The sequence below is a fragment of the Cupressus sempervirens genome, chromosome 10 (assembly GCF_028749045.1).
Source record: "Cupressus sempervirens isolate cs-2001-9-10 chromosome 10, ASM2874904v1, whole genome shotgun sequence".
Classification (NCBI taxonomy): domain Eukaryota; kingdom Viridiplantae; phylum Streptophyta; class Pinopsida; order Cupressales; family Cupressaceae; genus Cupressus; species Cupressus sempervirens.
Window position 1 is genome coordinate 655,504,578 of NC_143127.1, and position 11,090 is coordinate 655,515,667.

Below are 11,090 nucleotides of genomic sequence, written 5' to 3' on the forward strand. Positions count from 1 at the left end.
AACTAACAGAGCTATTTATAGACTAAATTTTCACAAACACAAACAGAAAATCTCAAAAACTATAAGATTATATGATAATAGGAAAATTATATTTAAAACACTACAAACTACTGCGAACCTCAAAAGCACTTTTCCTATGTTGAATATAAGGAACCAAAAAGAGCACCAAAAGGACTCCTCATATAAAAAGGATCCAATACAAACTCATCAGGACACTGTGAATAATTCAGATTTAATTCATGGGTCAACCAGAATGGATAAGATCATAAAGGCAAATCCAATATCAGAAGATCCAAAGGAGAATCAAAAGAAAGATCTAGAGAATAAGCAAGCAGATAAGACAATAGATAATCAGAGGAAAGGTAAAGAGAAACATGCAGCATCAGAATGTAGCAAAGGAAATCTTGAGGAATCAGACATGAGGGAATGTAAAGGATTCAATGCTATACTAAAATTGCAGATTTCCAGTGAAAAGAAAAGTTCCAAAGATGTCAGTATGGATAATACATTCAACAACCAAGACATGATTTACACAAGGCAATAAGGATTAATCATTAACAATAGTAAAAACAAGGAAAATGCAAGAGAATTCAAGAAGATCAAGAAATTAAGTATTCCAACTGCAGAAGTAAAGTCATCAGAGAATATAGAGAAACAATAAACTAAGCAACTACTAGACACTGGGGGCAGTAACATAGAAGAAAAAGAAAACTTTCTTTTATTTGAAAGGGAAGGGGTAGGAAATGGGGAGGTCAAGAATACTGAAGAGGATTTTAAATCACCACATCACTAGAACATAGATAATGGGAAACAACAACAAAACAAATTTCTAAATTTTGGTAGATGCTGTCACCTAAATCTGAATCCCCTCTTCCTTTTGTCCGTAATCATAAGGATAAGAGCGAGGAACAAAGCAAAGCAGAAAGATCACCAACACAAGATTTTTAGGAATTCCTACATAGGGAACTGATAGGGGATGAAGATTTGGAAAGATTGAACCTTACGAAGTATGAAGTAGACAATATAGACTCTCTAATGGAGGAATCAATCCAAGTTTTTAGCTTTGAGAATATAGATAGGAGTAGTGATGCTCAGAAAGAGAATTTGATCCAGAGAGTCTTAAAATTAGGAGGAGATAACTATACCTATGAAGAGTTAAAAAGAGATTTGTTAAAGATAGAAATTGATGATAAAGGCAGGGAAGCAATACAAATATCTGAAGACATACCTATGACAGTGCAAGGTGAGGATTTTGAGGGAAATGATACAATGAAGCTACCTTCCTTAGAGGATAAATCTTTGATAAATTAGTTAAACATAGTAGAGCAATTATTACAAGAATTGGAAAGTGAAGATATGGAAGGGAAAGTAGGAAGCTATTCTAATATCACTCTAAATGCGCAAAAGAATATTGAACAATTGGATATCCAGATGAATCAGGAAGGAATAAACTCTCCTAAGTATGGCAAGGTGAAATGTAAAAGAGGAAGAAAATCTGTGAAAGAACTCAGAGAAGTAGATGGTTAGGCCAAAGAAGCGCAAAAGATCAGTTCGTTATTTAACATTGGGAAGGGGAAGGTCCTTCCCAAGGAAGCATGAAGATCACTACTTGGAACACTAGGGGCTTGATGCCCCCAGGAAAAAAAGATTACTAAAACAAAATTTAAAACTATCTGAATCTGAAATCATTCTATTACAAGAAATGAAGTTAAATAAGGTAGAAGAAACCGAGCTAGAAAAGAAACTAGGTAGTTGGAATATGATTATGCAAGAATCTAAAGGAGCGTTTGGGGGTTTAGGCTTCATATGGAACCCTAAGAAAGTATCCATAGATATTTTAAACTCAAATTTTAATTGGATTAGCAGTAAAGTCAAAAGCTTTAAAACCAATCTCCAGTTTATCTTAGTAAAGATTTATGGGCCAATATATAATTTAGATAAAAAACTAACTTGGGACGAAATTAGTATATTTATCAATAATCATTAAAAAATTCTCATCCTATTAGGTGGAGACTTTAATACTATATTAAACTTAAATGAAAAATTTGGAGGTATCCAACATATTTCTCAAGCAACTAAAGATTTTAAAATCTGGTGTGATCTTAATAATCTGATAGACATCTCATTTAATAATGGGAATTACACATGGAATAATAAAAGGAAGGATTTTGCCTTTATAACTAAGAAACTGGATAGGTTTTTCCTTAAAGGAGACCTGGGTGAGATTAATACTAATGTTCAATCTTCTATTCTCCAAATTGTTGGGTTTGATCACTTCCTAGTCAGAGTTGAATTCTTTGAACCATGTAAACCAATAAGGAATCCTTTCAAGTGTGAAAAAATGTGGTTTTTAGATTCAAATTTTTTAGAATGTATTAAAGAGTGGTGGTCTCAAGGTAATTGTAAAGGGTCTAGAATGTTTATTTTTGTTTCAAAAATGAAAATTCTTAAAGAAAACATCCTCAAATGGAACAAGGAACACTTCAATAATATATTCAAAGAAAAATTAGAAATTGAGGAAAGATTAGAGGAACTAAATCTATAAGTAATTAAGAAGGGTATGTATAATGATAATTATCTTTTAGAAAAAGAACTACTGGCTAAATAAGAGAATATATTATCTAAAGAAGAAGTCTTTTGGAGGCAAAAGTGAAGAGAGAAATAGCTAGATGAGGTAGACTGAAATACGAAAACTTTTCACAACTCCGCCCTCCAAAATAGAGCCAAAAGCAAAATAACTAAAATTAAAGACCATCTGGGTAATACCACTGAAAATGTAATGCCCCGCCAAGGGATCTAAAGGATTAACCTAAAGTTTGCCAAACAATTTTTTTTTTGAAAAACATGAAAGGTAAACCATTCACAATATTCGCGGAAGCAATAGTAACAATTCGAATAAAAGTACACATAACATAACATAACATATTACATTCTTTAAAGATCCCTTAATGTTGTATCAAATCTAAATTAACTATTCATCTAACATCACATCCTTATGAAATAACAATGATACATCCAATGTTCATAAATTACATTTTCAGATTGCTCAATCATCCACTGTACTAGTCAAAGGCTTAAAAGAATATACATCTGTGTAAATAAAGAACATCATCATCCAATACTAATCCATGAAGCAATAACATAATGAAACCATAAACCATACATGATACATCATCGCAAAAGATATAAACATTCATCATAAACGATAACCATACATCACAAACATAAATAACTAAGTGCACGGTTCCTCCCAACCGTAAATAGCATCATTGGACCATCATGGATCCTAGCCATCCCTCCGTGCATAACATTCCAAAGCACCAAAGAGATCATCGGTATTAACATAGTAGGAATGTCACTCCTAAAACATCCTACTAACATGCAATAGTAAAGCATAAAGTAACATCATCTAACATATGCAAATCATCGATATAAGAAACATACCAATAAATACATCCATCATAAGGTATATCATCTATCGTAATGATCCAAGAACATAATGAAGATAAATACTAGTCAAGAATGCTGCAGCCACAGTGTCTCAGATCGATCTCAAATGATAAGAGTGAAAAATACACTACCACCTGACCGTGTGGAACCTAAGTGGTCCACTCCCACCGTGCTGAGGAGATAATCTCAAGTCCCAAACAGGCTATTCAAAGCACATAGCACAAATCTCTATAAGTCCAAGAATCCTAAAAGTATACTAACTCAAAGGTTCCATCACACAAAACTGACATCTAATTCCTAGAGGCACACAAAGACATGTAGGAAACTTACTATGCAAGCGAGAGTTTCATCGCATTTATCACGTACAAGTTACCCTGGCAGTTAGCTAAACTCCACGGGTCCATACTGATCTCATGCGACCACTAGTATCCTCTCATACTGACAAGTCATACTACGGAATGCACGGTCGCAAACATGCGTTCTCACTACTCCCATCCTAGCCTATACAAGCGCTCAAGGCATGGGAGAGAACATCATAAACAATTATCTTTTTAGGTTCATTTAATCCCCATTTAGTGTGTAAATGTTATCACTTATTAACCAAACTTACAATGAGTTACCCTGGCAACCACTTAGGGCCCCAGCCCCCATTGCAAGCCACTTTTCGACACTACAAGTAGATTACCTACCCTAAGCTCATGGAATCATAAATCACCACAGTCCTGTACAAGCAACTGTAAAGAAAATCCAAAAGATAATCCATAAAAAAAATCATCAAATATCCACAATATAAGCATCAAATATCCATAATAAGAAACATCAAATCTCCAAGATAAGAATCATCAAATCTTCATGAGCATCTAAAAAACATCCATAGAAAATCATGACCACAACAATTCTCTATTGGAAATTGAAGGCATCACTGATAATAAAAAATATCCATTGATTCTCAATAACCAAAATATGCCTCAAAATAAATCATCATATCCATTGGTTCTCATCAAGCAACCAAGAATATCTCAAAATCATACTGATCGAAGACTCCAAAATGGTTGAGTCAAACATGTCACAACATGACATCATCAATAAATAAATCCACATTTCAGTCCCATCATGACGACTAGAAAATAATCCAAGGATAACTGATTGATGACTCAAAAATGATTAGCTCAAGTGTCTCATACACATACATCTCAGCTTCACACATGAAGACTGATGAATAATAACAATCAATAAATACAAACATTTCATAGAGCATACGATCACATTACCATGGTTGGGCTTATAAAGATCGAGACCAAATAAGATCAACATTCCATCATATCTCATAACCCCCGAGCCTCTGGTAACAACCTAAGACTGGTCATCACTAGTTAACCCAAAACTCAAAACAAGAAGCATTTAGAATACACGATGCAAACACATGTTTTGGTTTACTAAATTCACATAGTTGAATAATGTTTAGGGGTTTTCAATTTTCTATTGCAAGTATACTTTCAAGTGTCTTAAGTTTCATCATTTGACCTACAAGTCAACCCATTTGTTCCCCGATAGCATTATCCTAAGAATAACTTAAGGATAAATATTAAATCATTTGACACTTAGTAAAATCATTCACTCAATGTTACAAATTGAATGACTCTTCTTAATGTTACTTCAACTTTTAACATAAATCAAGGATCATTAATCATCTAAATTATAAGAGAGCCAATTACTAATTTTCGAATAAGAAGATTATAAAATGATCAATTTAATCAATCAATTAACATAGGTACACCATCCATGACCTATTAACATTCTAATAATTCTCAATTAAATATTACTAAGTCTCACTATTAAAATATCTAAAATCATTATTCAAGTCATGAGAGTACGACTTATCAACTTCGATATAAATATTTACAATCTCGTTAAAAGAATTATATCAATTAAATCTCTATTACATAACATAATTATTAATTAAATCCAATTAACTCTAGTTAATTGATTTAATTAACAATTACACACTCCATACCATCAACCCAATGAATATCAGTTGGCTAATAACTGACTATAATTTGTACGTTAAAAGTCAACTACAATCCAATGCACAAATATTCATTTTAATAGTTCAATAATAATAACTTATTAATATTTAATAACAAGCTATATTGAGAATCTTATTAATAGATCACATTCATCATGATAATCATTTCTATCCCATATAATTATATTGACAACTCAATGAACATCAATTGATTAAAAATCAATCATACTTCAAACCAAAAACTAATATCTTTTTACAAAACTTTAATCATTAAATAATCTCCACTAGATTATCTCTAATCAAATTTGTTGATAACTATTTAAACTATTATTTATTAATAGTTTGTTAGACCCAACAAACATTAATAAATAATAAACTCATCAAATTATATTTTCATAAACCCCATTAGTTAATATTTAACTAACCTTTAAGGCATATCAATAATTTATAATCAATATAATAATTCAAATCGTAGCTATGTTATAACAAGGTCAAAAAGTAACAATGATCCATTGTCCAATATCATTAAAATTTGTGTCTCTTAATAATCATCATTAAACATCTTTATAAATTACCATCTCTTAACTATTTAATATACATTAAATAATTAATATTAAAAGTTCACTGCATAAACTATATCAATATCTTTTCTCTATTAATAATAATTGACAAATTATTATTAAACATTTATCATTTAACAATATCGAGAACTCCAAAATAATTGAAATAATTTCCAACAAATACTTCCCTTGATAAAACAATTAAAACTCTATTATCAATTAAATTTAATTAATTCTACGATTAAATTAACTAGTAACTATGTTAATAATTACATGATTATCAGCTGATAATAGTTTCGTTCATTAAGAGTCAACTATGTATCATTCCATCAATGTTCAAATTATTACTTTACCAATAAAAATTATAATAAATCTCCAATATTAATATCTCAACTAAATACCTCCTATGTTGGTTGATAAATAGATTAATTATACTTCTTCTACTACTAACTAATCTTAATTAAATTAAATTAGTTAATAAATCATATAAAACTAATGCATAAAAATAAGATTCTACTAAGGAAAGATTGCAATAATATCTTTAATTCATTCCATGCTTTGATATATATTATTTTTGTGAAGTTTAAGCATAAAGAACTCTTGGTATTGGGAAATGGAGAAATATCTGTCTTTGAATAAAATAGTCTCAGTATGACGGCCATATCTCCCTAATGAACTGTTGGATTAGGCTGAAATTGAAATATGTTGGAGAGGGCCAAGTTGCGCTAATTCTGACTGGAGCGATCAAATAAATTCGATCACAATAAAAAGTTATGAATGACTGAGTTTGGGTCTATCCAAGGGGCAGCGACATGGCAGTTTGTGATGAATTAAATTTTTTTCCAAAAAGGTAATTGTTCTCTAAATTTACCCATTCATCCATCTAATAGGTTTGTCCGTACGCATCTGAAAATATAATTTGATAGAAAGATTACATCTAACCATTCAAATTTTCAACTTAGAATTTCTATTTTAATTTCAAATCTTGTCTATCTAATTTCACAATATAAATTTGAACCCAAAACCGATTCATATCTAATTATTTCTCCTTAATTGGATCTAGAGTTTTTCTATTATTTTCTTCTCAACCAAATAGCATATCTAGATTTCAATTTAATTGTAGATTCAATCACAAAGAGTATTCAGACACATATAACAGACACGATGAAGACAGGGAAAAATAAAGTGCAAAGGGAATATGTGAATATCATGAGTGCACCTAGACACTGATGCTAATTCACCATGCTTTAGAAGTCGATAGAAAATCCCTTCCTTCTCCATCATTCACAATTCCTCCAAGATCCAAACCAACCGAATCCTCCAGGTGACTAGAAGTGATAGAAGAAGCCTAGAAGCATGTAGAAACATATGAGCATATGAGCTTCTCCAATGCATGTAAGCTTTGAAGCTTCCATTTTAGCTTGAAGCTTGTAGCCTGTAGCTTCCATTAAGCTTGCCCAAACACACTAAGAGAGCCTCTATTTAAAAGCTTCTAAGATGCATCTAGAGTGTCTCTAGAAACAACTAGAAGATAAGCATGACAACCAAGCATGGGTCTTCTCCAACCTTCTAGATGAGTCTTAAGGTTGTAGACACCATGTGCTCAAATAAAATGCTAACTTCCAAGTGTAGACAACTTGTGTATTCTTAGAGTGCAAACTCCTGTGTTGTCTAGATGGCAACTCTCGAGAATTCACAAACTCTTATGTGAGCAAATATTAAAATAATGCACAATCATTAATATAATATTTATTTTACTCTTTTCAATTTAATTTATTTATTTATTAAGTCTCATGCACTAACTTTAATATCTCCACTTTTCAATCTTAATATATTTATATTTTAAGCACATGAAATCTAGAATCTTTTAATAATTTAAAATATATTTTTCACTTTTAAATTTCATTTTCCAAAACTTAATTGCTAAAATATTTATTAGCTTTAATAATAATATTATTTAGTCGTTTATTTAAAAATGAACTCCAAATATATTATTATTAAAATAAATATTGTCACATTTCAAATTTAAACTTTTAACTTTTATCTTCACATTTAATTATTTAATTTAATTAATTTTCTAATTAATTAAATAAAATAAATATTAAAATACCATATTAATTTTTCATTTAATTAAACCATTAATTAAATCTTTTAATTAGGCTTAATTAATAGAAAATACTCCAAAAACTCACAAAGGTAAAAATATGAAAAACCCATCATAGCCAAAATATATACAAAATCAAACCAAGGGTTAATATCACGAATTACGTCATCTGACGCATTCAGAGGGTACTCAACTCAGATACTTGTCCTAATTTTTCAATTAGGACAAATGGCTTAAAGGGTTGGGATTTGGACTTGAGAATTTATCTCCCCTCTCTTATCATTGAGATAGTGTGATAGGGTACGCTCATCTTGGCAATTCAGGGAAGTCGATACCCGGTACCTGCAACCTGCATAAAAATCATGCATGTACAAGCACAATATATACTAAACTAAATAGGCAATGGCAGGAAGTGGTGCATCGTGTAGATCCCGACTAGCAGGTGACTACGACTCCCTTCCTTAACCACATCAGACACGCCATACAAAAGCAAACATGCAAAACAAACACACACACCATACACATGCAAGTATGAGGTAAGTATCCATAAGAAAACACATATGATACTAAATCATCTTACTAATCATCATTAATAACTGAAAGCAATGTAATAATCATCATCAATAATTGTGAACACTAAAAATAATCATCATACATACATGAAATGTAGAGTCTAAGTAATCTCATCGCATAATAAACTGAATCCATAGCACAATATCTGATAATCTCAAAAGAATGTTGCTAACCAACAACATAAAACTAGCTCTAAAAGAGTTCAGCAATGATAAGAAAATGCGAACCAGGGGCAAGCACTACAGAAAATCTGAATAAAATATTTGAGATTTTTGTGTGTCAATTTCAGAATACATTAAATAACTATGATGGTTCAAATAGTGTAGCCCAATCTAATATGCTTGAATTGATTCCCAAAATAGTCTCAATAGAAGATAATAAAGCTCTAAATAAACCTATCACCCTAGAAGAAGTCAGATTGGTGTTATTCAATATGAACCTTGATAAGTCTCCAGGTCTGGATGGATTCCAAACCATTTTTTACCAAAAGTGTTGGGACATTATAGGTATTGACCTATGAAAAGTGATTGAAGCATCAAGAAATGACGGTTCATTGTTATCTAAAATCAACTATACCTTTCTCTCTTTGATTCCTAAAAAGGAGGATATAGAAAACCTAGGGGATTTTAGACCCATAGCATTATGTAACACTATTTATAAAATCTTATTTAAAAGCTTAGCAAATAGACTTAAGCCAATTCTCCCTAAGATTATATCTGAAGAACAAACATGTTTGTTCTAGGCAGATCAATTCTTGATGGAATACTTATTATTCAAGAAACTATACATTCTGCCTACAAGAACAAGAAGGCAAGTATGTTCATGAAATTAGATATCCAAAAAGCATATGAAATGGTTGATTGGAGGTTCCTATGCAAAAACTTAGAAGCTTTTGGTTTTTCCCATCAATGGATCAACCTCGGATTTCAATGCATCTCTACAAATTTTTTTTAGTTCTCATTAATGGGTCTCCTAAAGGCTTTTTCAAAACATCTAGAGGTATTAGACAGGGAGATTCCTTATCCCCATTTCTTTATATCATTATGGCTGAAGCTTTTGGGAGAGCTCTCATCGAGGCTCATAATAATAAGAAAATTAAAAGTATAACTGTAATAGACAACATCCCTAATATTACTCACCAACAATACACAAATGATACTATTCTGCCTAGTGAAAGTACAGCTAAAGAGGTGCTAAATATTAGGGCTATCATCCAACAATATATGGCAACATTGGGTCAAAAAGTGAATGCATCCAAATCTGAGATCTTTTTTATCAATGCTAAACCAGAGATGGAAAAGCAAATCTGCCATATCGTGGGGTACAAGAAAGGGACATTTTTATGCAAATACATTGGTATTGAGATAGAGAAAGGTACTAAATCTAGCAAGGCATGGCAAGATATTTTGGATAGATTGGAGGCTCGGATTGGTGGTTGGAAAGATAAATGGCTCACAAAAGTTGGTAAAATCACTAAGATAAGTTCAATTTTGTTTGCTATACCAACTTATCTACTTTCCTATCTTCCCTTCCCAAGAACATCAATCAAAAGCTTGAGGAAAAACTTAGAAACTTCCTCTGGAATGATTGTGAGGACTCAAAAAAATTGGCTCTCATAAGATGGGACAACATCTACAAACCTAAGGACTCTGGAGGATTAGGAATTAAAAACTTATGTTGGAAAAATGAAGCTTTAGGGGCCAGATTAATATGGCATCTCTTTTTTGAAAGAGAGAGCAAATGGGTAAAAATTATGTATAACAAGTATCTTAATGCAGATGATCCTCTCTTGATTTTTAGAATGTAGACCCTTCCTAAAGGATCAAAGAGTTGGAATTTTATGGTTAGACGTCGTTCCCTCGTGAGAAAATATCTTACTTGGGATATTGGAAAGGGTAATGAAGCCTTATTCTAGGAAGATTCATGGGATGGGCATCCCCCAATAGACAACATGGTGATCCTTGGAGATCTCAAAGAGAAATTAGTCAAACTATGGGGCAACAAGGTTAATAACTACAAAAACAAGATATCTATGAATGAAAGTACCAAATGGGTTTGGAAACCTTTGAATGGCATAGAAGTGGAACCAATAGCAAAAAAGGCTCATGAAAATATTATTCCTGGAATAGAAAAATTAAGTAGCTTGAAAGGAACGACAAGCTAATTTGGGTTGCGTCTAATGATGGCAAGTATAGTGTGAAATATGTATACAAAGCTCTTATTCATTCTCAAAGATGGGACAAAGTGGAAATTCCACTTAAACTATGCTTGAAGCCCTCCCGTCTACCTAAGGTAAGTTTATTTTTATGGCTAGCATTTTAAAACAAGATCCTAATAATTAATAGATTCTATAAATTAAGGTTTGAAGGCCCTTCCA